This window comes from Mustela erminea, chromosome 10 (assembly GCF_009829155.1).
Source record: "Mustela erminea isolate mMusErm1 chromosome 10, mMusErm1.Pri, whole genome shotgun sequence".
NCBI classification, from domain to species: Eukaryota; Metazoa; Chordata; class Mammalia; order Carnivora; family Mustelidae; genus Mustela; species Mustela erminea.
The window spans coordinates 10,270,614-10,298,606 of NC_045623.1; the positions used below are offsets into that span (position 1 = coordinate 10,270,614).

At 47.5% G+C, this 27,993-nt stretch overlaps 1 long non-coding RNA gene across 1 annotated transcript; it reads right to left on the reverse strand.

Annotated features, from left to right (window-relative positions):
* LOC116567856 lies at window positions 1-27,765 on the reverse strand. The gene is made up of 8 exons (XR_004276388.1): window positions 27,696-27,765; window positions 17,529-17,690; window positions 13,518-13,562; window positions 11,782-11,931; window positions 5,901-6,040; window positions 5,189-5,361; window positions 4,084-4,163; window positions 1-422 (listed from the first exon to the last, which is right to left on the reverse strand). It is a non-coding gene; the product is annotated as an uncharacterized LOC116567856 (long non-coding RNA).
* Window positions 27,766-27,993: the final 228 nt, after the last annotated feature.

The window sequence follows — 27,993 nt, forward strand, 5'->3', positions numbered from 1 at the left end:
CACTGGCCAGAGTGGCGGATTCCTCCCGGGAGCTGGTGCAGCCCTTGGCAGGAGATCAGCCCTGCAAGTCATTGATTTCAACTACTCAGCATCTTGTCTCGGCAATGCTTGTGCGTCTGCCTCTCTCGATTCAATTGTAATAACTTTATTGGCACAAAGAGATGGAGAAAGGATTGCCAAAGTCAATAATCAAGTTTCTGCGACTGGGATGATATGTGCGTGTTTATTTATTTATTATTTAGAGGCTATTTCATCAAGATAAGAAGCATGGGCTCCCATTGTGTATTCTCTTTGGATTGCTCTCCAATAAGACAGTTCCTGCTGGGAGGCCGGAGTCAGATCTTTCCTCCCAGTGATGCAGCCTCATTATTTTCTCTTCTTGTTTTATTCTTGTTTGTTTCCATGTCTTTTTCATGCAACTTCTTGAATGAAAAAAAAAAAAAAGCGAGGTAAGCAAATACTGAACACCTACTATGTCCTAGGCGGGACCAGAGTATTCAAAAACAGACCTATTTATTTGTTCTAAAGTGGGAAAAAAAAACTGAGGCAAGCCATAATGAAGTGATTACATGATGTTACCCATCCATCCAAGAGGACATGCTTTCTATACATTAGAGAGGAAAGAAAGCTGAAGGGTTATATGTGCAGGTGTCCAGCTCTGCCTGACTAGATGTGATTTGGGGCAAACTACTCTGTGCCTGTTTCCTCACTTACAAAAAAAGGGAATGGTAACAGTAGCACCTGCCTCTTAGGGTTGTTATAAAAATCATGCAAGATTGAACATAGCACTTAGAAAAAGCCTGGCACTTAGTAAGCACTACTAAATATTAGCTGCTGCTGTTGTTGTTGTCATTATTATTATTCTTATTATTATGACTTACAGAGATCTTAACAGTTTTCTCATCCAAGCTCTTCCTCTTCCTAATGAGGACGTAGAAGGCCAGAGAGACTGACATGCCCAAAGTCATAATTTGGTCTCTCTCTCTCTTTTTTTTAAGATTTTGTTTATTTACTTGAGAGAGAGAGAGAGAGCATGAGAGGGGAGAAGGTCAGAGGGAAAAGCAGACTGCCTGCTGAGCAGGGAGCCCGATGTGGGACTCAATCCCAGGACTCCAGGATCATGACTCCAGGATCATGACCTGAGCTGAAGGCAGTCGCTTAACCAATTGAGCCACCCAGGCACCCATAATTTGGTCTCTTTAACTGCAGACAAGGATGTTAATTACCTCTACACCATGCTGCCCCCTTGGTCAAGGTGTGAGTTTTGATTCTGGAAACTCAAGCAAAATTTTGACAAGGGATTCCTCTCTAGCCCACCTGATTCATTGGATAGCCTGGCTGATCTGCCCTCCGACCAAAACCTCCAGACATCAGCTACCATGTGGATGGGTGGGAAACCAGAAAACTCTCTTGGCATCAGTTCCCCCAACAACTGTTGTTAATACACGTGGCAGGGCCCTGGGAGTTTGCGGGGCAAGAAGCAAGCAGGAATCAGGAGGCCCTGTCTGCTCAGGGTCTTGTTTTGAGGAGTGTGGGGCTGGGTTGCTGATAGCCATGGAAGAGACTAGGAACGGGACCCTCTCTCTTTCCCTGCTCCACAACCGTAAAGTTCAAACATGGAGGTGGCAGGGGAGAGGGGTATGTTGCGCTGTAATGTAGCTGTGAAGTCACGGAAACACAGAGAACCTGCTCTTCTGATAGTCCTAGAGCCCCTCAGGTAGAGCCTGTCACCCAACCAATTTGAGCAGGTGGAGCTAAGAGGCAGGTGGCATGGGCCCAGGGCAGATCAGAGGAATACGGGCCCAGGCCCCCAGGGGGCAGCTCTACTGGCAGCAGCAAACTTACAGCTTTGGCACAGCTGATTTTTTTCTCTCTTTATTGTTTTATCACAGATACGTGTGGGTGCAGTCCTGATGCTCTTTGTCACCCAGCAAAATCTCCTAATTCCCGCAGTCAACTGTCTGCACGTCCTGGGAGAGGCAAGAAGGGCTCTGTGCATCTGTCTGCATGCCCTCCGGGGGCAGGAGCCAGCTCTGTTTGCCTCCAACGGTCTGCCACTCTCTGTAACTCTTCGTTCATCGATCCCTGGGAAAACTCTGATGGGCATTTTGCCATTCAGCGGTACAGGAGCAGCTGCCAAGGCAGTTGGGCATGGAAAGGAAGAATGTTATAAAAACAAGAGAGGAAGTTTGGCCTCTCACACTGAGAGAAAGGAAGGATGGGGAATTTACGGTGAAGAATGGGAGAGGGGTGCCATGGTGAGAAAACCGGACTTGGCATTCCTGCCTGGAAGAGTGGGAGGGGCTTGGAGTGGGTCCATAGCAGGGGACCAAGGAAGGGCAGGGATGGTGCCAGTGGTGATGGGTAATGAGGAGTCCGGGGTGGCTGCTAGCGTAGGACAGGTGGAGGAGGGGCATCTAGAAGACTGTTCCATTATCCCTTTTTCAGGATTGGTATGTCCTGACTTCACCAGCAGGGAGTAGTGCTTGGCAGTGCCTTAGGGATGTTTCAGCTGATGCCTCTTTTCAAACCAGCTGCTGGAAAATGGTACTGGGCTCAATCTGTGAGTTTGAAAATGACCGTTGCCTCTGGAGGAGAAAACGTCTGCTCCTTAAACCTCATGGAATGCACTATTTTGAATTCAGTAACTCCAATCGGGAAGCAAGAGCCACCATGCTGTTTGGACTTATCAGCAATTAAGTTTTTAAGCCAACGTTTGTAAAACGTTAATGTAAAACAATCTTACACATAATCCACTTGGTTTTGAAAATAACTCCAGTAGTTCCATTTTGTAGAGGTCAAATTGAGGTTTTAAAAAAGATACAAATAAGGCCACATAGCTAACAAAAGTCCATCAGACTTCCCAATTTTACTCTTCTGTTTTGCTTATTTCCTCACACTAAATGTCCCCCCCCCCATACCAATCAGTGATATCATAAGGCTATAATTTGGAGCCCATGAATGAGTGACAGGGTATCAGTGAATCTATCCTAAAATTATTTGTAAAATTTGCATGAAAGTGACTTGTGTGCACTTTTTTCTGTGGAGGGGGTCCATAATTGGAGCAGATTTATAAATGTTTCCATGACAGCAAAACATGAAACAAAACATCATAAAAGGAAAAGCTGTTTGGCTCACACTTCTTATGCTCCTAACACCTGTCTCCCGCGTACAACAGTATCACAACAAACCAAAATGAAATTGTTAACACAAGTGTAACAACTTCTAAAAGCCGTGTGAAACAGATCAATTGAATCTTCAATTCTATTGGAATTTGGGGCTCTGTGTAGGCAGAATGTAGCTCTCTTGTCCTAACTGCTTCCTGGGTCTTTGCTCCCATTCCCACCCAGCCTGGGGAGGGGAGACAGCACACAGGCAGGAGACAGTGTTTCTGGTTCTCCTCAGGATGCCATCCTTCACAGACTTCTACAGACACTCTTGATTTCCCACTCAGAGTCCCACTTTGTTGTTTGCTTTCCAACACGCACATTCCTCAGTGTGGCCATGGGCTCTCCTGACTTTGGCCCTATTCCCAGACCCAGCACATCAGTCTTGATAAACTGACGAATCATGGTAATTTTATTCCCCTTGCTAGGAACTGGCCTAAGAAAGAACATGTAACTTCATTCTGACTGATGAGATTGGAGGCTCACTCTTCTGGGGATGCTTCTGGGAAAGGTTTTTTAGCTTTTGAGAGAACTGAAAAGAATACAGCCATCTCCTTTCTACCTCTGAACATGGCTGTGGACAAATATGGTCACTGGAGCTCTGGCAGCCATCTTGAGGCCACAAGGAAAAATGGCCAACATGGCAAAGGCAGCTGAGCAGAAAGTACAGAAAAACCCCTGGTCCTTGACGAGGCTGTTGAGATACTGAAGTGACCAACCAAGGAGCTGCCGTCCGATGTTTGATGATATGTGAGATAGCAATTGACCTAATAGGTTAAGCCATTTTGAATTGAGTTTATGATCACTTGTCGGCAAAGCCATCCTAATTAATTTACATTAGTCCCATGCTATGTGACTACCTTCTATGAAATGTCTTAAAGTAAGATAATTCTCTAAGTTTTAAGGTTAGACTCACCTTGTAGAAAATAAAGAGCCAGCGTCCCCAGATGAATGACCAAAACAGGAAGTGCTGGGTAAAGTCTCATGCTTTAATCTCTGTAACGCAAAATTCCAAATTTCAGAAGGGACCTTAGGGATAATTTAGATGACTGTTAAACTGACCAAGGGACAACTACAATCATGTAGGGATACATTAGAAGCCTACAGATATCTAACTGAAATTCAGTTAGAATTTTGTTTTACAATTAAAAATTCCTTGATTAAAAAAAATCACAGTTAAATATTTCACACACCAAATGTTTATATACTGGAAACAACTGGCATCTTTAAATTGGGCTTCTAGCTGTACATGCTTCTGTGTATATAGTTCCTGCCATAAATATTTTGTAAATGTTGGTTGATTCAGAATGTCATGGCTCTGTGCAGGTCCTTTCTGTATTATTATAGTTTGGGTTTTGTTTTTTTTTTTTTAAATGCAGGCCTTCCCGTGTCTATTGACATAAAACCATACACATGAGTATCAACTATAGCATGCATGCGCCTAAGAAATTAAATGCCAGCTGAAATATAGATTTGCCCAGCACCTTGTAAGATCACAGTACAGTAATTAGTCTTAAAATAGCAACTGGACAAAGGTTGCTGGGCGATGATCGTTGCACATTACAGTTTCAGCATCTATAGTAAGATCGAATGCTTCTCTTCCTTCCTTTTAAAGGCTGAATGAGTTTACCTTGGCAAGATGAAGAGTCTGGGTTAATCCTAGGGAACTGATCAGCAAAGACACTGAACCTGAGAGGAGTATTCAATGTTTCAAGCAAAGTAGGCGTGTCTATTTTACATTTTTTAGTAAATATCTAACAGAGAGAGGCGATGGAGCAGCTGGGACATCATTGGACATCTCACCGTTGCTAACAATTGTTGTCATCATGTGTCTAGCATTATTCTGGAGCCTCACCTGTATGGACAGGTGTAAGCCACCCACAACCTTCCAAGGTAGGTACCATTAAATGTGCCCATTTTTGCAAGCAGAAGACACCAAAACAGAGGCACTCAGCCAGCGAGGGGTAGTCTCAGGATTTGAACTAACAAAGTGTGCCTCCAGAATCTGGACTGTTTCTCACCACATTAGATGTTTCCTTGAGCAATGAAGATTTCCTTGGTTGAAGAAACTGTTCACCGACTCCCTCCCTCCACACTGGACATTCTCCACTTGAGGAAGGAGAGTAGGTCTCACAGGCTGGTATTGAATCAATGCTGAGGGAAACTGTCATGCTCTTCTTTCAAACTTTCTGACCTGAAATTGCAGGGTGAACACCCTTGTACATTCGCAACATCTCATGTGTGTGAATTAGGAATCTCTCAATGGTATGCAGCTAAAACAATACTATGTTGACTGACGAGGCCAAGGTAAGACTAGTAACTGCTTTGGGTTTCCCTTGTTTTCAAATTTTAGATATTCCTTGAAACAACCTTTCTTTTGTGACATGGCAACTTCGTAAAATGAACTTACAAAGTACACGAAGGGTAATGGTCACATCCGTCAGACCTGTCCCTCCTGTTTCACCAGACTCTGCAGCTGGTTTAGGGCAAATATCAGAAAAGCACTTAGAAGCAAGGAGTAGAAACTCAGTAGTTTAAACAAAGAAGGGTTTGTGGCTCTTGCAGAAGGAGACGCCAGGAGGTAGATGGTGCTGGTGGTGGTCTGGCTTCTCCACACGTTGGCCAACATCTCTGACATTCTCTTGGCCTTTCCCCACAGACCCAAGCAGGCTGATGTCAGTGCAGCCAACACCATCACCCTCCAGACAGAAAAGAAGCAAGGAAGGTACGTACCTCCTTTGCCCCTTCCATCAGGAAAGCAAAATGTTCACAGAAAACTCCTACAGGATTCTGTTGACATCTCACTTACTTCAAAACTGTCACCTGGTCACTTCCAAGGGAGGGTGGCCAAGAAAGTACTTCACTTCCCTGGGCTTTAGAAGCAAAGTGGATGAGAGAAATGAGGTTAGAAATGGATGCTGAGTCAACCAGTCTACTGTGTCTGCTACAAAGGAAAACAAAGACTTTCTGGGTCACCTGGGGTACATGTCCTTTAGGGAACCAAGCAATATCGGCTTTGAGGGATTTAAAAAACAGGACACCCATGCACGCATTTAAGAACATTTGGTTAATTGCTTATTTTGCATGTAACACTGTACTGGGTCCTGGGAAGTCTCAGAGGTCTCGCGTTAGAGGTTCCCCCACCTGAAGAAGGAAGAGATGAGCTCGCTAACCAATTTTTCATCGTGCTAAGGAATCACGGGAAATTCTCAATCTCCATTTCTGTGTTACAAAAGGACCGGCTCTCTAAGGACACAGGAAACCTTAGAGCTCTCTGATTTTGTTAAGATTTTTATTTTTATTAAGATATTCTCTGTCCCTGCTGCAATGTCACTGTGAGGGTTTGCTGTCAGCAACATGTAATGGCCCACATTTCCCCAGCAGCTTAAGTCATCATTACATTAATTTGATGTGATGGAGCAACCAGAATGTGGCATGGGAATTTTATTTTAATGGGAAACAGCACTCCAACCTTCAGAAGCAAGGACAGATGGAAAAAGCTTGGAAAAGACCCGGAAAAGTCAACATTAATAGGAAATAAGAATTTAGAACTTAGGGGAACTTGGGTGGCTCAGTCAGTTAAGCATCTGTCTTCAGCTCAGGTCATGATCCCAGGGTCCTCGGTCAAGCCCCGTGGCAGGCTCCCCACTCCAAGGGGAGTCGGCTTCTCCCCCTCCACCCTCCCCTACCCACTCCCGCTCGCTCTCTCTCTCTCTCTCTCAAATAAATAAATAAAATAAAAAGAATTTATTTGGAGCTAGCATTAATAAACAATTTATAATCACTTTTCATCCTTCCAAGATTCTAACACTGTTTAGACACCTTTTCAGGAGTGAGTGGCCTGCCTGTTTCTGAAGGTGGCTGCTCTTCACTTAACTTCAGGTGCATATCCTGAGTGACCTGGTAGAAACAGTCCTTCATACATTTCATAAATCTTTAATGAGCACCCTTTACGTTCCAAGCACTGTGGTGGGTCCTTGGTCTCTTATCTTGGGATGCTTATGTCTACTGGAAGAGATGGGTACCTTGACTAAACACTGAAATTCACTGGGACAAGTTGCCCTAATAGAACGGCGAACCAGGTACAGAGAAAGTACTGCGAGATCCAGGTCAATCCTGCCTGTTGCAGGTATGGGACACGGAGAGCATTAAGTGGCAGAGGAATGGGAAGAATCTTCACAAGCAGAGGAAAAGCAACCTTTGAGTAGCAGGACAAGTGCAAAGGCATGGAAATATGTTTGGAAAATATCTTCTGGATTACAGCGTATATAGGGGAGAAGGCTGGGTAAAGGACTCAAGGGAGTCCAGCTTGTTTTGAAAGTGTTTTGGGTTGCCTTACATACAGAAGCATAGGCTAGCCAATTAAGGCAAAACTGTGCTGGCTATTGGTTTTCCTTGGCTTTTCTTTGCAACCAGCTTTCATTTCTACCATCTGGGTCCTTTATTACAGGGACCAGAAGCCTGAGAACTAGCCATCTCATGCTCCTCTCTGTCCAGGGCTCTGGACACAATTCGTCAGCCAGTGAGACACTCTTGCTTAAGATTTGGAGATGGAAGGGCCTGGGAAGCACACAGTGTTGGTCTGCTTCTGGCAGCGGCTTATGGGTGCTTGGGCTTTGGCTGAAACAAGGATTTAACAAAGTCCTCAAGGCACCCTGCAGCTATCCTATTCACTGCTATCCTACAGATCATCAGTGATCATCAGTGGAGGTTTTCTGCAGTTTCCTGATCCTGCTGGAAACAACTTCTTAACTGTAGGAACACAGCCGCAGTGGTGAACCCAAAAGCTAACAGCTTCTTCTGACTTCCACTAAAATCCCATTTTCCTAATAGTCTTGGAGGCACCTAATCCCCTCTATGAAATCTCTCTGAACTTCCCCTGCTACAGTATCAATATACAGGAAGGTTAAGGACCAAATGACCCCTAACTGCAGCCTGTGTTAACTGTCTCCATGGAAAATCTAGAGTTACATTTTAGAACTAGAAAGAAAGTTCATCACAGTTGCTGGATGCTAAGACTGTGCTATTAAAAAACAAAAACAAAAACTATTGCACAAGTCACAAACCCGGATGTGATCCTTGATTGCCCGTCACCTCTCACACCCAATCACCAAGTCCTGCTGATTAGACCTACTTGACCTTGCACAAAAGCGTCCACCCCGGCTCCCACCCTAATCAGACCACTAACACGTCTCCCCTACATTACTAACTTAACCCATCTGGGCTGCTATCGAGAAAATACCACAGACTGGGGGGTTGATAAACGACCCAAATGTTTCCTCACAGTTCTGGAGGCCGGGGAGTCATGGATCAAGGTGCTGACAGATTGAGTGTCTGGTGAGAGCCTGCTTCATGGTTCAGAGGTAGATGCCTTTTCACAGTGTCCTGACTCGGTAGAAGGGACCAGGGAGCTCTCTGGCCTATTTTATAAGGGCACTAATCTTACTCACGAGGCCTCCGCCCTCATGACGTAATCACTTCCCACAGGTCCCACCTCCAAACCCCATCACACTGGGGGTTGGGTTTCAACATACGAAGTTGGCTAGGGAAGGCACGGAAACGACACAAACATTCAGTCCACAGGAGCTGCCTTAACATCCTAACAGGTCTTCTGGATGTCGTTTTACCTTCCTGCATCCTTCACTACACAGCTGGAATGGTCTTCCTGAAACATGAACTCAACCCACGCATTCTCCCGCTTCGAAGGCTCCTCATCACTCTGAGGGTTAATCCCAAACTCTTCAATGTGGTTTACAATGTCCTTCACAACCTGCCCTCTGTCTCCCTCTCTAGTTTTTCTCTCTCTACACCACACTCCTCTTTTGAGAGCTCTAGCTTGACTGTCATTCTGTCATAGTCTCAAATAGCCCTTTGCATAAAGTTATCTCTCAGAGCCTTATCTTTCTCCTTAGCCCCTCCCCCTCCTCAGCTCCTAATTGAGCTTCAGGCTGAGGATGGGACCTCACCGTCTCTGACTTAGCAACCTGGGCTCTCCTAATGCCCCTGGCGCCCCTGTCCCACCACAGCCCCTTCTATCCTTCATTGTTACTGCTTGTTGAATTGTTCCCCATCAACCAACTGCAAGCTCCACGAGGCTGGGAATGTGTAAATCATTGGACTTCTAGTGCTGACACATGGAAGGTGCCCATTAAATATTTGTTAAAAAGAAACCCATACTCTAGGCCCTCTTCAGATGTTAGATTGAGGGGTGACGGGTGAGCAGGAGAAGGGAGGTCATGTCAAAGACAACCAAGCTCTACTGATGGGTTACTGTGCTACACGAACCCCCACAGGGGACCACAGGGAAGCTCATTTCCATATCAGCAAACCCCAGGATGAGGTGAAGCACTTGTCTTGGGCATAAAATTTGGGGAGGAATCAGAAAGTTCAGTAATCAAGACAACACTTTAATGAATATTAAAGTGCCATATTAGAGGCAAAAAGAAAAAAAACTGGGAAAAAATACGGATCCTGACTATATTTAATATTTGTAAATTTTAGATATTTTGTTCTTCAAGGTGTTTTTACATTAATTTTAATTTTTTATCACTTTGTATTAAGATATTCTGTTTACTTGATTACCGTGTGTGTTGGCATGCTCTGAATGTTTGCACTTCAGTCAAGTTCATCACTCACCTAACTAGAGTCCCAGCTCATCATCTGTAGACTGTTTTACCAAACTCTGATGCGAGGGCCTGTTGTTTCCTTGTTCAGTATTATGTGCAATGTGTTTTTTAAAAATATGCCCTTTCTGGGCGCCTGGGTGGCTCAGTGGGTTAAAGCCTCTGCCTTCGGCCCAGGTCATGATCCCAGGGTCCTGGGATTGAGCCCCGCATCCGGCTCTCTGCTCAGCAGGGAGCCTGCTTCCTCTGCTCAGCAGGGAGCCTGCTTCCTCCTCTCTCTCCGCCTGCCTCTCTGCCTACTTGCGATCTCTATCTGTCAAATAAATAAATAAATAAATATTAAATGAATCAATAAAAATACACCCTTTATAAATGAGGGACCTTCCTTTTACTCCTGGCTTACTAAAAATATTTATTAGGAACAGTCACTGAATTTGAAAGCAAGTGCTTTTTCAGCATCTCTTGAGATGATCATGTAGTATTTCTCCTCTAATGTAAGAAGGTAGTGAATTACATGGGTAACAGTAAGAAAAGTTGTTCTCATTTTTTTGTTATCATAAACAAACAATAAGCACATCTAGGAGACCATTTTTTTCAGTCATTCGAATTACAGCAATTAGGCCAAACCCCGGGCATTCTCACAAATGGAATTAATGGGTTGCCATTTTATTTGAAGCTTTGTCATTTTGAGCTTTTCCCAAATAAACTACACTTTCAAAAAATGTCAGTATCAATAGCAGCAGCCTTCCCTCACGAGTGGTCTGGGGGGACTTTGACACATTTTCACTTCCTACTTCCTCTCTCACCGTTTTCTGGGCCAGGTCGTGAGTGAGTGAGGGTCAGGCAGGAGTAACAGTGCAGGAACTGTTAAACCTGATGGGAAATTTCAGTACCTTTGCTAGGAAATAAAAGAAAATGCCCCACTCAACCGTACTTCAAGCAAAAATTTAAAAAGAGAAATAAGAAATTTTTAAAAAGAAGAAAAGAGAGAATCCCCACATATGGCAGGATTCTGTCAGGGGAATTTGCTACTTTAGAACCTCCCAACATGTGTGAGTGTTGCAGAAAAAAGAAAGTTGGAGCTTAGGTAGGAGAAAAGGTAGCCAGCTCTTTCATGTCTTCTCTTCATATCTTGGCTGGGAGTGTGGAGTAGAGACAACTTCATGACTGACTCACCAAGCGGCAGGCAGGTCAGCCTCTTCTCTCCTTTCTGGGGGCATCTGTGGACTGTGGCTTAATTAGATAAGTCAGTGTGAAGTCCTGCATGGGAATGAGACAGTGGCACGTGCAGATGCCGAGGAGGTGAGCGAGGTTGCCCAGGAGGCGTGTGGACAGTGGCTGGGGCAGTGCCCAGGACCCCAGTGTAAGCTGCTTGAGAGCAGGGGCGTCATTGTCTGTCTGCAGGGCTGAACCTGCCAAGCTTCATATAAAGCCTGACACACAACAGTGCCCAGTAAATACCTCACAACGAATAAAAGAATGAACCACCAAGTCCTGTTAGACTCCACCATCAAGGACTGACCCGAGGAGAGGAATATGAGAAATGAGAAGAAAATCCGGGGACACGGTACCATGACTGCCAAAGGAAGAATGTGTTAAGTGGAGAGAACAGACAACATTGTGTCAAATTATGCAGAGTAGTGGAAGTCAGCGCAGGTACAAAACAGCCAATTTGATGTAGAAAAGAAAAACATCACAGCAATGACTTAGAAGATAAGGGTTTTGATGTTATTGTTTTGTCTGTTTGGTGCATGGTTGGAAGTTCAGAGGGGCAGTGCCTCAACAATGGCCCAGTGCTTTTCTTTCTCTCTGCTATTGACAGCATGCTGGATTTCCTTCTCCTGTCACAAGATGGCTGCTGCACCTCCAGGGATTGCATCCATACCCCCACCAGAAGGAGGGAGGATGGGCAAAAGAATAAAGTGAGCCAGCTGAGTCTGTCCTTTTTTCTTAGGGACACTAAAGCTTTCCCAGAACAAGCTTTTACTTACCCCTCCCCTTTCCTCTCTAGGTCATGGAGTCACCTCAAAGTCTTAAGATTCCATCACTGCCTTAGTCAATCACATTCATTCACTGTAGCTGAAGAATGGCCTCTCCCTGAAATCAAGGGGTCTCCAAAGGTGGCTGAAAAGAATGGAAATCTGTTGGAGGAACAGAGGGAGAATGCACGTTGGGTAGACCACGGATGATGTCTGATACAGAAGTTACATTTCTAAAAGACCCAGCGGGATCAGCGGTGCAATTTGTGGGGCCTGGTACAAAATGGGAATCTAGAATCCCTGTTCAAAAAATACATGAAGAATTTCAAGGCAGCAACGGTGGAGCACTAAACCAAGTGTGGGGACCTTCTGAGAATTGGTCCCCCTGCCTGCCACTGTCTTCCTCCGGTGCCAGGGAAGTCAGCCCCAGGCCCAAAGCTGTCCATTAAGCTGGGAGCTCACTGGTCAATTCAGGTGAAGCGGGGAGGGGGAGGAGAGATGAGTGCAGTAGGTTGAGGAGTGAATGGGGGGGTGAGCAAGTGGCAAAGGCACCAACACTCGCTGGAGAAAATAGACACAGTGTGGTAGGAGAAGGCTGGCTAACTAGGGAAAGAGAGAAGAGAGGGGGCGAACTGCTGCTCAGGCATTTTCTGTCTCTCTTCCAGGCCAGCTTGCTTTGGAGCCTGGGGTGGGGGGTGCTTTCATGTAGGGCAGGTGGGGGAGGGGCTGGGGCCCGACAGCTGCCCTCACCCCTCACCAAGCACATGCCATCAAACCAGGGGATCATGGAAACAGAACCCTGGGTCAGAAAAATCAGAAAAGCTAGGTTGGAATCCCAGTTCGGACTAGCAAGACTCTGAGTCTCCATCCCTTAGCTCACCTGTCAACAGAGGGTCACACGCTTATGTAGGGGTGACTTGCTACAAAGGGAAGGTGCGGTTATTGCCCTTTGAGCGCACACCCTCCACACAAAAGCTGGGCAACCCTTCCCTGCCTACGCCTCCACCACTGTGGACCCCAGCCCCTCGATACAAATTTTTAGAGGTGGTGTCAATTTTAATAGATTTTATAACTATGCAATGATACTGTCAATACAAGCAGTGGGTCGGAAGGTGCAGGGAAGGAAGGGCAAGGAAGAGGTACGTATGTTTGTTTGCGTAAACCCACTCTGTTCCTCCCCACTCCCACCTCTGCCATCCATTAGAGACCCGCTCAGGGCTATGCCACCTGGTGATGTAAACAGTGCCTCAATGACGTCACCCCCATCAGTGCCAGGAGACATAAATTTCATTTCCCAGAAGATGCCGCAGACAGTAGCTTCTGGGCAAACAGTGACTCTAGCAATAAATATTGGCAGAGGAGAGAGACCTTTAATGGAAAAGCTTTGTGAACCTAGAGCAGCGAGGCTGTAAATCCCAAAACAGAGAGGGATTTAATATCTTAGATCAGAAGACAGATTCATCAGAGCAAATAAATAATTCTATAGCCCATTTGGGGCAATCAACTATTAAAATTTAAGTATTAAAATAAAAACCACATCTGAGGTAAGAAACCATGGAAACGAGACAGAAGCCCCCCAACTAGAAAGAAAACGGCCTAGCCAGGGCTGGCTGTGGAGGGGTGGGGTAGAGGGATGAGCAAGCAGAGCCAATCAGGAGATGGTGGGCGGAGCCTCCGCTGGGTCCCGGGTAGGAAGAGGAGGCGGACCCACAGAGCCCCAAAGGTAGATCCCACCGGGTGGAACTTACCCGATGGCAAACACAAATTGTGCAGGGAGGCCAGCAAGAATTTACCTGGAAAAGAAAAAAGGACACATGACAAGCTAACCTAAAGGCCAGAAAGTGGCCCCCAAATATCACTTATCAACAGAATGCGCTGGGAACGGGGGTGCCATGACATTATGAGTAATGTAACGTGAATTTCCTTTCATGTGTGCTCCTCTGCAGGGAGTTTGCATCAAACACACTGCCTGGCTGCAGGAAGAAAACCGAGGCTTGTCTTCATCTTGCCTGATGTCTGGGCATCCCGTGCTTTGGAACACATTGGTTCTTCTCAAAAGGTGATGCCGACATCCAGGGACAAAATCCCGCTATACTTGACCTAGGACGTTGCACACTAGGCCATGACTGGTCAAGGCCAAAGGCAGACCTAGAGTGGGAAGGATGCATGCCGGCGAGGGTGCTCCCACGCCTCCCCCAGCCCGTTCTTTGGAATGTTTGCACCCAGTGGGGTAAACAGGTCAGGTCTTTCTTGTCTCCTAAGATGCAGAAATGGAAATTCAGAGAGGTTAGGTGACTTGCTCAGGGTCACCTAATCTGGGTCTTCTCAGGAAAAATCGGGAGCTTTACTACAGTGCTAGTGTACTACAAAGCGGTGCCAAATTCCAACTCAGCTTGAGAAACTTTCCCGGCAATTCTACCTCCAGAATGAGAGATTCAAATGTGCACAGGTGGACCTGGCGATTCTCTGGGGCTCCCCAACAGGCCCTGCCACTAGATCCTATTCTGGAATTGACCCCCATGAGGGCACATCCTCTGGACAGAAGGAGCATCCTCAGAGGCCTGGAGTCCATCTTTTCTAGACCTGGCGCTATTGTGAGCAGGCAGAGGTGAGGCAGGGCGCTCAGCCGATGGCGTGTGTCCCATGGGGTGTTAGCCCTGACTGTAGATCAGGATATAATCCACGAAAGCTGGCTCTGAAACTCATCCTTACGGAGAGCGCCAGGGGAGTCAGGGATCAGGCGGCTTGAGAACCAGGATGGGTATACCCTGAGGACAAGAGCCAAGTCTTATTCACCTTTAAATTCCTCCTGCCCAGCACATCGTGTGACATTTACTACCCTCAAAACTAGCTTATGGAATAAATGGAAAGATAAAGCGAGTCTCGGCTCTGTTGCACAGACAGCGCGTGACAGTAAGTGAATTCCCTAAGCTCTCTGCACTCTAGCTTCCTTGGGGAGGTGAGTTACACCTTATGAGTTTGTAAGAAATAAATGAACTAACGCACCGGAAAGAGCCTGACCAATTACAATGCTGCCCCAAATGTAAAGCTTCCAGAGGAATTACTTTCTTTTTTAAATTTTTAAAAATGTTTCGAAAGATTGTATTTACTCATCTGAGAGAGAGAGGACACGCAGAGGGAGGAGCAGAGGGAGAAAGAGACTCCCCACTGCCTGGGAGCCTGGCACAGGGCTGGATCCCAGGACCTGGAGATCATGACCTGAGCCAAAGGCAGATGTTTAACCATCCGAGCCACCCAGGTATCCCAGAAATTGCTTTCTTGACCACCGTTATCTTTCTTTGCTACCAAGACTCTCTCTTGGTGTCCCTGTAATTATGGTCTCCCACCCTGACCTCAAGGCACTGATGATGGGTGGGAGTGCAGAAAGAGAAATCAGGTTCAAGTCATGGAGAGTCTGGCCACACATCTAATTCTCACTGAGAATCGGCAGTCCCCAGAGTGTATCTGTAATTAACACGGCAGCCTGGAGACTGCCCACCCCTCGCGTTGGTATTCGGAGCAATGGACAGGCTAGATAGATCCATGGGAGGGGGGACGGGGTATGGAGTGTGTGGGTGATCCAACTCCTGAGCCACACCCATCCCAATGGCTGTTCAGAGACTCCCACTGGAATGAGGAAGTGGGCCTTTTTTGCTATGTTAGACCAGCGGTCAGTAAACGACAACCCACGGGCCACATCTGACCTGCTACCTGTTTTTGTGCAGCTAACAAGTGAAGGATGGCTTTTATATTTTTAAATGGTGGGGGGAAAAAAATCAAAATAATATTTTATGACATGAGACAATTACATGAAACTCAAGTGTCAACACCCCTACCATAAAGTTTTATCAGAACATCCCCTCACTCCTTTGTGCACATAATTCTCTGTGGCCGCTTTCACAGTTGCAATAGATCTGCAGGGGAGACCCTGGGCAGGTCCCTGGTCTAAGTTTTTAATTCAACAAACTTTCAATGAAAACAGACTCTTGCCAAGCTCGGGGCTCGTCTCTGAGGGTACACCAATGAATAACAGTACAGCTCCGTTCTTGTGAAGCCCAAGGTCTAGAAGAAGGGCACACAAGTAAAACGCCTGTTTCTCTGTGTTCCCAGAGACGCCAGATCCATTCTGGGACCCTGGGTTTGTAGACAGATTCCAGTCTGAGGTCACGTGGCCGCTACCAGGGGTCCTAGCCATTCGTGATTTCAGTGAGGGCACAATTTTGCAGGAGAAGGAGCTGGTCCCTTGAGGCATACCAAGGGGTCCCTGAGAGTGCTTTGGGGTAGGGGCTGGCTCTCACACCCAGGTGCTGGCCTGCATCAGCCTGTTCTGACTGGCTCTTTGCAAACAGGTGTGGGGAGATCTAGTCACAAGAGTCCGAAGTCCCTGGTGCCAACTCTCCAACAGTCCATGGGTCACCCACCCTCTGTGGATGGCTGCGTCCCCTGTTCCTTTAGTGGATTGTTTTATTGTTTCATTATTAAGATTTTATTGTGGGTCCTGCCTGCAATCTGGTCTCTCCCTCTTACCGCTCTCCCTGCCGCACACAGATGTAAAGTGTGTCTTTCCTCAGGGAAACTCGCCAAGTCTCTCTCGATGCCACCTTTGGTCATAGGCTCTTCACAGCGGGCAGAGCCAGAGCCAGCAACAGTCAGCACCAAGCACGGAGCAGTAACAAAGCAGTAAATAATAAAATAACTTTCAATATGCCAGCAACTTCAGGGTTGACCGGTCTGGCGCAGAACTAGTGCAGCCCCCAGCCTAGTGTGAGGGAGAAAGTCTACCCTTGAAAGTCAGACAGGCTGAGGGGCTCTGCTCCTTGCCATGCTCCGCACATACAGAGGCGCTTGTCCAGTGGGATCTGTGAGCTGAGCCCAAAGGTAATGGGTAGGGCTAACTTGAGCATTGAAAGTGAGCCTCAAGGATAACCGAAGAAGTAAAAGAGGCTCCTCTGGGGCGCCTGGGTGGCTCAGTGGTTAAGGTCTGTCTTTGACTCAGGTCATGATCCCAGGGTCCTGGGATGGAGCCCTGCATCGGGCTCCCTGCTCAGTGGGGAGTCTGCTTCTCCCTCTCCCACTCCCCACAGGTGGGAAATGGCAAAGGGGTGAGGAGCTGCAGTGTTCTGGGCTGTGGAATTCGCTCTTCTGTCCCTGCTTTCTGGGCCTGTTTTGTCCAGCTGAGATGCAGGGAACCCTGGTGAGCGGCGGCACAGTAAGGGAGGCCGGCTGGTATGCTGAGACAGAGCACTCCCACTAAGACAGACGACTTGAGGTGGGAGCACTCTGAGGAGGCCCCTAGAGTACCGTGGCCTTCACTGTCACTGTCGCTTAGTTTTTAAAAAAGTGTGTACAAAGGGCGCCTGGGTGGCTCAGTGGGTTAAAGCCTCTGCCTTCGGCTCAGGTCATGATCCCAGAGTCCTGGAATCAAGCCCTGCATCGGGCTCTCTGCTTGGCACGGAGCCTGCTTCCTCCTCTCTCTCTCTGCCTGCCTCTCTGCCTACTTGTGATCTCTGTCTGTCAAATGAATAAATAAAATCTTTAAAAAAAAAAAAGTGTATACGAACCCAATGTGTCTAATTCCAACCAAATACTAATGAAAATTACATTTGTAATTCACATTTGTGTAGTGTCTTATAATTTTCAAGCTATTTTCAAAAGTATGGTCTTCCCTTACTCTCTAGAACTGTCATGGGAGATGGTGGTTATGACCAGTTTTCTCACTTTACAGATAAGGGTGGGGAAACAGGGCCCGAGTCTGGTACCTTCCACAGCAGCCAGTCAGTCCAGAGATGGGGAAGCTCTGTACAGCATCGTCAGCAAGCTGGCTCCTTCCCTTCCACTCTGCCCTCCTAGCCTCTTGGACTGGTCCTCAGGCCCTTTTCCTGGGTCAGAACACAGCTGCCACATACTCGCACCATGAAACCCTGAAGCAAAAAGAGATTGTGTCTTCCTTGAGTTATTTTTTAAGACTGAGGGAGTCTCTGCCAGAAGCCCTTCCCTGCAGACTTTTCCACCTGCAGCATTAGCAAGAACAGGCACCATGTCCAATCCTAGTGGAGTCGCTGGAAGGAGGAAGGCATTACCAGCCTGGGCTCAGAGGCATTGCGCTGACCGGCTTCACTCTAAATCCATGACCGCTAACCTCAAGAAGGATCTTACCGCTGCCTGGCAACACACGACTTTATTTATTCCTGCCCCAGTGCTTCTCGGATGCAAGTGTGCATCTGAGTCCCCCGGGGGCTTCTCAGAGCACAGACTGCCCAACTTGGCGCCAGAGTTCCTGACCCAGGAGGCCTGGGTGGGGCGGGGCTGAGAAGGTGCATCTCTGAAGAGCTCCCGGTGACCCTGGTGATGCTGTGTGTCCTGCCGGGGATCACACTCTGCGAACCCCTGCTCCAGATTGGGGACCAGCTTACTGCCCTATACACACCCCGGGCTCTTCTTTCTCCTCAGACATCGTGCACGTCGCCCTACCTGCTCCTCCGTCTCAGCTGACACCCTGCTGACTACTTCAGTGAGAATGGAAGATAACCAGCTACCTCCATCACAACCAACATTACAGCCATTGGCTTCCCTTCTGCTGCTATGGATGAACTGCCCTGCTCTGATTTCAGGCCGAGTCTACATCTGTGCCTTGGACCTTAGCTCCTCTCACACAGCCAGGGACATCACTCCAAAACACGTACCCCTCATCAGCTAACTTCCTCTAATATTTTCTTTTCTTTCAAAAAGATTTTATTTATTTATTTGACAGAGAGAGCGCAAGCAAGCGCACAAGAGGGGGGCGGGGGGGCGGCAGCAGGCAGAGAGAGAGGGAGAAGCCGACTCCCCACGGAGCAGGGAGCCTGATGAGGGACTCGATCCCAGGACCCTAAGATCATGACCCAAGCTGAAGACAGACACTTAACCCACTCAGCCACCCAGGCGGCCTCTGATATTTTCCATCCTAAAGCAAAACAAAACAAACACAAAAACTCCCTTGACCCCAATCCCTCCTCAGTCGCGAACTCAATTCTATTTCCCTTTATAGGAGAACTCTTGGCATCTCTCTACCTGCCCCCCTCACTTCCTGTCTTTCCTTCTTCCTTGAACCCCCTCCAACCCCACTCTGGTTGCCCCCTCTCCACTGAAGCTGTTCCTGTCAAGGTTAGCCATGACTTCCTGGTCCTGATTCTGGGAGTCATGTCTGTTTTCACACTACTCAGCTCGTTAGCAGCATCTGACACGGCTTCTCACTCCGCCCTCAGAGCCCCCTCCCTTGGCTTCCGGCCACTGATGTCACTTGGATCCCCTCCCTCCTCTCTGGCTGTTCCTTCTCAGTCTCTTCTGCAGAGTGCTCTTCCTTTCCTGACCTCCGAGGGCTGGAGAGTCCTAGAGCTCAGGCCCGTATGCACACTCTCGCTTGCGGAGTATCAGCTGGTGTTGGGATTTGAAATGCCACCTCCATGCTGTGACTCCCAAATTTCTATCTCCAGCCTGGATCTCTCCACTGAATCCCAGACACAAGCATCCGTGGCAAGCAAGCAGCTCCAGATATATAACGGGTGCGTCAAATTAACATCTCCCAAACTGGGCTGCTCCTTCTTCCCCAGCATGACGGCATGCACGTGCACTAGGCTTTTCTTCCTGCCCACAGCAAATGGAGATTTTGCTCCCCAGTTCCTCAGGCCAAAAGCTTGGAATCATCCTTGCTTCTGCTCTCTGCTCTCACACACCAGCGTGAAACCATCAGCAAATACCAGCCGGTCTCTTTCAAAATGTATCCAGATACATTTCAAAATGTATCCATCTGACCCCTGATGACAGCCTCTGCTGTAATGGACTCTGGTCCAAGCCATTCTCATTTCCTGCCTCCACTGTTACAGAAACATCTTAACTAGTCTCCTTACTTCTTCACTTGCCTCCTGCGCCCCCCCCCCCCACCAATTTTCACCAGAGTCAGCCAGAGCTATGCCATTAAAATGTAAATCAGATTATGTCATCCTTCAGCTCCAAATCCCACTTAGAGCAAAGTAAAATCCTTACAAAGGCTTGCAGGGGATCTGGGCCTGGACACTTCTCTGATGTCACCCCCTGTCCCCTACTTCTCTGCAGGCCTCCAGCCTCCTGGCAGTTCCCTGAACACAACAAGTACGTGCTCACCTTTACGCTTGCTGTGACTCTGCCAGGGGTACCCCCTCTTGCAGAAATCTCTGGGTCTAGTTGCTTCAGCTTTCTGCTCAAAGGTCTCCTATTCAGAAAAGGCTTTCCCTGACATCCCTAAATGAAACAGGAACAAACCCCTACACTCACTTCCATCCCAACACTTTCTCTTCCACTTAAAGCTACTTTAATTTTCTTGCAGCACATATTACCACCTGACATACTATATACGTGTTTGTGTATGATATATCTCTCCCCCTAGAATGTATGCAGCATGAGAGTAGGGAATTTGAACCTACCTGTAACAAGCACTCAGTAAAATTTGATGAATTAATGGAAAGGGGAGATCCCACAGTAAGCCGACAAATAGGCAACTAAGTTATACTTTGGGCATTTATGAGTTAGATTAGTCGTAGTCAGTCCCACAGCCCTGTCAACTCTGTATTTCCAGACTGAGATTCCGATCTGCAAGGCCAAGAAACAGATTCTGTACAGTATACTGGGAATCTCTGTATTGTCATCCTGAGAGACCCAGCCAGCCAGCTTCCTTCAAAGGAGCTCCATCTCTTAGATTCCCCAAGTCCTAGGCCCTTTATATTCCTTGTGGCAAATTCTTTTTACGAGGCAGATAATTCCGTCCTCATGGATCAAGTTCACAACCGCTCATTTTGTACGCTGTTTTTCTCAAAGCTGGCCACACCTATAGGCACCACAAAGAAACCTACCTAGCATAATTCACCCTCTCCTTTCCTGCCACAAGATAATATACACAGTTAAAAGAACTGTAGAATCATTTTGGTAACTGTGTCTAACCATAGTATAACCACCTGTACCTTGACAAGAAAACTGATTATTGTATCAGGCATTAATGTAATTTTCTTCTTTCATATGAGCCCAAATTTCTCATCCCAAGACAATAGTGGGTTTTTGTTGTGGTTGTTATTAAAAATAGAAAAATACAAATAACAACAAAATAAATACATTAAAAAATGAGTATATAGAATATAAAAGAGAAAAATACAGCATCTGGTGCAAATAGCAAGAATTTCCACAAGGAGCTATCTGTTTGGAGATTTGCCAGTGTGGCATTTAGTACATGCCTGCCCTAATAAGTAGACCTGAGGTGACCTCCCCAGGTGATTTTCTTTTCTATGAAGGACCACACTTCAGGTTCTGGAACAATCCAACAAATCAAGAGATTGGCAAAAGGAGATGGAAGGACCCAACTGGAAATGAGGCAGGGTGGTAGCCTAAACTCTGCTTCATCCAACCCTCCACTGAGTAGGATTAAATTGATCTAATTGGGTAAAAAGATAAGGCAAGAGTTCTGCAAACTGGGATGGATTAGGAAGACTTTCATTATCTTGCTAATGGCAATGCGTAAATGTAGCTGGTTTAGAGCAAGTCACTTGATAATAAGACGGAATTCCAAACCCAGTGGGAGAAATGGGTTTTGCTGAATGGATCCTTAGTCTCTAAGTGGTGAAGAGGAAGAAAACCCCGAGGCAGTAAACTGAGAGGCAGTTGGAACCACTCAGTTTTGAGTGGGCATCAAAGCAGTGTGACAGAGGTAAACAATACCTGATTTCAAAACAGCTGCTTCATCCTGTCTGGAACTAGGCCAAATGCCATGCCAATGGCCTGGGGCTACCCACTGGAAGGAGGGGTCCTCCTGATAGTTAAGTAGCTAGAGTTTCCATTGTGCTTGAGTTGGCTGTTTCAGCATTTTTAAATAGATGTAGAACCAACCACGTGATAAAAATGCTTAGTAAATGGCAAAAGTCTACCGAACAGAACAAAACATGTACACAAGGCCTGTTGAATTTTGTTACCTAGTTGCTATTTTCCAATTCATCGTTTCTATGTTAGAAAGTTCTGCAATTTTAGTGCTATCCATGTGCCACTGCCCCCTCGTAGGTAAGTCATTATATCTGCCGTGCCTGAACATCTCTTCTCCTCTTGTGACAGTATCAAGGTTTAAGTGTCCATGAGGAATCAATGTTCAGAACTTAGCTCAAGAGCAGAGCTTGTCAAGCTACTGCGCCTCCAAATCAGCTGGGCAATCTCGTTAAGAGATTCTAATCGTGGAGTCTGGGCTGCGGCTTGAGAGTCTATGTTTTCTAACAAGCTCCCAGGTGCTGCCAGTGCCAGCCCAGGGATGGACCACGCTTGGCTCAGCAGGGCTTTCTATACAGTCTGCAACCTGAGTTCTCTTTTTTCTTTTCTTTTTAAGATTACTTATTTGTTTTTTTATCTAGTAGGTGTTAGAGAGAGAATGGGAAGGAGAGACAGAGAGAGAGAGCTCATGAGCACAGGGGAGGAAGAGGGAGAAGCAGACTCCCCACTGAGCAGGGAGCCTGACTCCAGGCTTGATCCCAGAACACTGTTATCATGATCTGAGCTAAAGGCAGACACTCAACCGACTGAGCCACCCAGGTGCCCCCTGAGTTCTGTCTCCAATGATAGCATTTCTGAAGGGGTGGATTCAGTGTGTAACTGGGTAGATCAGTTGTCTGGACCAGTGGTCCTCAGAGTGTGCTCCAGGGACTAGCGACATGGCCGGCACATGGGAATGCATTAGAGATGCTAATCCTTGAGCCCCCTTCCCAGAATTTTTGGTTTTCTGGATTCTAAACCAGAAACACTGGGGGCGGGAGCCAGTAATCTGTGTTTTGATAAGCCCTCCATGTGACCCTGATGTGCACTACTGTTTGGGGAATATGGCTCCAGGACATTAAAATCACCTGGTGTGGGACTCCTGAGTGGCTCAGTCGGTTAAGCCTTTGGCTCAGGTCATCATCCCAGGGTCCTGGGATGGAGTCCCACGTCCGGCTTCCTGCTCAGGGGACAAACTGCCACTCCACCTCCTTGTGTTTGCGCTGACAAATCAATACAATCTTAAAAATAAAATAAAATCACCTAGAAAGTGATTAAAAAAAAAATCAATTCCTGGGTCTCCTCCCAGAGAATCTAACTTTTTCATTCTGAGGTAGGATCCAGGCATCTGGATATTCTAAAGACACCTGCAGAGATGTTCATATGCAGTCAGCATTGAGAACAGCTGGCCAAGAACAGAAAGCAAACCCTGCTTACAGTTTGCTGTAAAACACCTGAGCTAACTGCTATAGGCTGGTTGCAGGGCTAGACGTCCACGTGAACCGTGTGCGCTCTGGCTCTCCAGGGTGGTTGGGTCGGAGCCGGGGACGATGCAACACTCACCCTCATCCATGGCTGTTCTGGCTCCTTTCACTCATGATGTGCTCTGGCGGGAAGACCCTGGGGCTATCCTATCACAGCAGTCCAAAGTTTCACCCATCCTTAAAGGCTCGTATCAATCCAGGTCTTCAGAAATCCCTTCCCAAACCCCCTTGCCAAATGAGATTTATTCTGTAGATGTTCATGGTACGTTCTTTACAAATCTTATTTTCTTATGCTACCTACCTTTCTGGGCTCCTCCCCTCTGCTGAATTACAAACTCTTGGACACCCACAACTGTGTAACCCCGCACTTCCGCCCCTCTCCCACCAGTGGAAGGGCTGCTCTGTGAACCTAGTAGGCACGCAGTACATCTCTTCTTGAATCTGGGATTGGAACACCTGCGGTTGAGGCTTGCCTTTGCAATCAGGGCTTGTGACCCAGGTTGTTGGATATTTCCTAGCCTCACTTCTCTGTAAAATTAGAAGGTTGAATGAGAGGATCTTTAAGATGCCTTCCAAATTTCAGATTTGATGTTTCCATGTAGTCTACCATTATTCCTAGAAAGTTGAGTCTGCTGGTACTGTCATTGGCCACTGGGGCAGAGATGGACACAAGCTCTTTGGTCCTCTTCCCATGGAGAGGTGAGGTCTGTTTCCTCTCCCTGTGTTTCTGGGCCACGTGGTGACTTCACTGCAGCAGCAGTGACACTGTGGCAGTTCTGGGCACAGTAAATGGGTGTCTGAGGCAGACCGGGGTAATGTAAGGGGAAAGAGGGTGAGGAAGAAATTCAGAAGGTTGGGGGTCCAAAGGAAGGCCTTCACTAGGTCCTGTCCATCTTGGCTTTATGCACACTTGGGGCTGGACACTTGAGCTGTTATGTAAGATGTCCTGCCATCTTGCTGGAGAGACGACGTGGAGGGGCCTTCTGTCTACATGCCCCGATAGCCATCCCTGCCAAGGTACCATGTGAATAAAATTGTCTTGGACCCTCTAGATCAGCCTCATCACTAGCTGATCACCACCTGTGATCCCAGCTGATGCCACCTGGAGGAGAATCACCCAACTGAGCCCTGCCTCATTCCTGTTCTACAAAATCACAATACATAATCAGATGGTTGCTTAGGGGAGTTTGCTATGTAGCAGTAGGTGATCAGAACACTGTGTACACAGCATTACTCTTGTATGTGAAATTCTACTCAGTTTAGCAAGCAAATATCTGGTAGGTGTTGGAGAGAATATATACACATATACACATACATACATAACATGGGCTTGTGAAAGTGCATGACATTTTGCACTACTCCCACTGACTTTGATTTCCTAAGTCAACTAAATAGCCTGTGGATGCATTTCCAGAGCAAAATACACAGCCACTAACAAGGGCCTCCTTGAGAGCTATGCTGGGGCCCATGATGACCAAGGGCAATGTCGGCAATGTCAGGACTTGTTAAACGGATCTGGGAGGAGCCAGGGAATTTCACCCAGGGCTCGAGAAGGTGGAGCCCTTACACAAAGAGGGCTTTGTCTGCTCCTGAACACAGTGTGGCCATCTCTTCCGGGAAAATTTTCGGTTTGGGGAGAGATCTGCCAATTGAAAAGGGGGGATATGATTTTCTCCTCTCCCGGACTAATTTAAACCTCCTCCGATCCCAAGGGAGATTTTTAGTGCAGTATAATAAGGACACCTTCAGAATCACAGCCTCTTTTTCTGAACGTGTTTCTTATGTAAATGCCGCATCAGAGAAATTTCCCTCTGCTTGACACTTTAATTCTGCTTTTAAAACCTGCAAAACAGAAACACAGAGAAAGACACCTTGGAAATACTTTAGGTTTCATCTATTTTCCATTTTTACCTCCAGCTCCCACATTTTTTTTTTTTCCAAATCCTTGTTCTCCAAGTCAAGCATATTTTAAAATCATCCTCTGTTGAACTGGAAAAGCAAAAAAAAAAAGATGATTCCTGTACATTTAGGCTGCCCAAATCCACCAGAAGTATAAGGCACTTCCTAGTTATCTAATAATCCTCGGAGCACTGCAGTGAAGTCAGGTGGCCCAAAGCAGGGGAGTCAAGGGACATTTAAAGAGGAGCCCTTTGAGGACTAGGTGCGCCCCTCCCCCAGGCCACAGAGGTTCTGAAGGCAACACCAGTTCCAGGAAGGAAAAAGGCCTGGCTCCCTACCTCTCTTTCAAGAAGATTTTCTTTTTTTCCCTGGCTTCCTTGCCCTTCCCCACCACGTGCCCCTAGGTAGGAACGACCTCCTAGTTAGCGTTTATGACCCATCCACAGCGCCCCATAGAGTGACTATCAGACTATCATACGCCACCTTATTGTACTAATCACTTCATATCTAGTCGCCTGCTTGGGGAGCAGAAGTAGGTGAGAGAAGGATTATATCTCTTCTCCATATGCTCACACGCAGCAAAATAACACAAATAGACCTAATGAATGAATGGGGTTGAATTCCAACTCAGCTCACTTGCAGCACTTTCTCAGGCACTTTCCTCTTGGAGACCCAGGTTTTCTCGTCTGTGAGAAGGGTGAGTAGGAACCATCTCTCGGGCAGCTTGGAGAAATCACGGGCTAACATTGGTGATGTGCGTGGCAGAACATGCTAGGCATGCAGCAGGTTCTCAGCTAAGGTTCAAGTCACTCATCTTTCCCAGACCCACGTCCTAAAGCTGTGGCCACAGATGGAATGAGGCTTGCCTATGTCTTGCATGGGCACCTGCAGGGCTAGCTGCCCCTACAGTACTGCCCCACATTCCTGGCTGTCACTTAGATCAATTTTTCCTTAACCTGTCTTCGAACTTGAGGACTGGATTCTACTTAAAAGTCAAATCTTTTTTTTCCCCCCTCTAAGATTTTATGTTATTTATTTATTTTACAGAGAGAGAGGGAACACAAGCAGGGGGAGAGGGAGAGAGAGAAGCAGGCCTTCCATAAGCAGGGGGCCCAATGCAGGGCTCCATCCCAGCACCCTGGGATCATGACCTGAGCCGGAGGCAGATACTTCATGACTGAGCCACCCAGGCAAAACTTGAGGAGGGAGGAGAAGGAAAACACTTCAGGCTGTTATCAGTCACTGAAACTTCAGTGTGAACAAGTCTCAGACCCTTCTCATAGGACACATTATAATGGAGAAGTCAGGTAGAAAAGGCAGTAAGGCAGGGCTGGGGATGGGATAGAGAGGAGAGGGTGAGGAGGAAACGAATTGTTGGAACACAAAAGAATCAGGAGGGACTGCCTGGTACACAGGAAAACATTGCAGAGTCGGTGAGAGATCAGGTTTCAAATGTGAGCTTTTCCTGCTGCTGGTTGTGTGACTGGAGGCAAGTTACCTAACTTCCTTGAATTGCAGTTTTTTGATCTGTAAAATGGGGCTAATACTAGCTGATTTGGGAGTGCCTCTGGAGGCTAAGTGGAGCAACATAACAAGTGCTTAGTAGGGGCACCTGGGTGGCTCAGTCCTTAAGCATCTGCCTTCAGCTCATGTCATGATCTCAAGGTCCTGGTATCCAACCTTTCATCAGGCTGCCTGCTCATCAAGAAGCCTGTTTCTTGGGGCTCCTAGGTGGCTCAGTGGGTTAAGCCTCTGCCTTCGGCTCAGGGTCCTGGGATAGAGTCCCGCATCCCGCTCTCCGCTTGGCAGAGAGTCAGCTTCCTCCCCTCTCCGCCTGCCTCTCTGCCTACTTGTGATCTCTCTCTGTCAAATAAATAAAATCTTAAAAAAAAAAAAAAAGCCTGCTTCTCCCTCTCCCTCTGCCTGTGTTCCCTCTCTCGCTGTCTCTCTGTCAAATAAATAAAGTCTTTTAGATTTTTTTTTTTTAATTTGACAGAGAGAAATCATAGGTAGGCAGAGAGGCAGGCAAAGAGAGAAAGGGAAGCAGGTTCCCTGCTGAGCAGAGAGCCCAATAAATAAAATCTTTAAAAAAAAAAAAAAAAAAGGCAAAAAAACCCCGAGTGCTAAGTAGGTGGTTGGTGGCACCGTGGGGGCCTAAGAGAGGACTGACCACTGGGGGCTGGGTCCATCACTTAGTCGTTTGAGTAGGAGGCGGCCCATCTAGGTTGTGGTTATTATTTCCCTTCCCTCGGGCCAGATTTCCCCGTCTCTGCTCTGCCTGGGGCCAGTTGTGACCACAGTGACAGACACCTACATTAATTAATTATGAGAGAATGCATCTTCTCCATCCTCAAATCCCAAACCCAGGCAGAGGCGAGAGAACAATAGCATTTCATTCTCGCGGAGACAGTCGGCCTTAGGCCCAGCTCCAGGAAGGAAAGGGTGAAAACATTCCACCATTCCACTGAACGCAGGGAGAAAATACCAGTAAGTGGGAGGCAACTCCGAGGCGGGGCGGACGCGCGGGAGGCTGGAGGCTGCGGCGCAGGTGGGAGCGGTGCGCGTCCTCCGCCCCGCCCTCGCCCCGCCCCCTCTGCCCCCAGGGCGTCGCTCCAACCAGGCGCCGTCTCCTCCCCCCCGCCCTCCCGTATTCCCCATTTCTGTGCTCCGGCCACGCCCGCTTTCTCCTGCCCCAGCCCTTCCCGCCGCCCCTGCACTTCTCCCGGTGCCGAGGACAGCGGGCCCTACCGGCCATCGCGTGGTGGGGGACAGGGAGTGAGGGGTGCGTCGGTGCGGGAGCGGCCTTTGTAGTCCCTCTCCTCGACACACCCCTGACTCCTCCTCCTCTTTCTCTCTCTACTCCCTAACTCCTCCTCCCTTTTCTCCCCGCCCGCTACCTTCTGCTCTCCCCACCTCCTATAGCCACCCGGTCTAGACCACCCCAGGGGAAGGCGGGAGCCATTCACGGCGATCCCAGCACCCCGCTGACCTAGTCTCGCTTTGCAGTAAGAAGCCACTCAAAGAACAAGTCTGCACCATGCCCCTG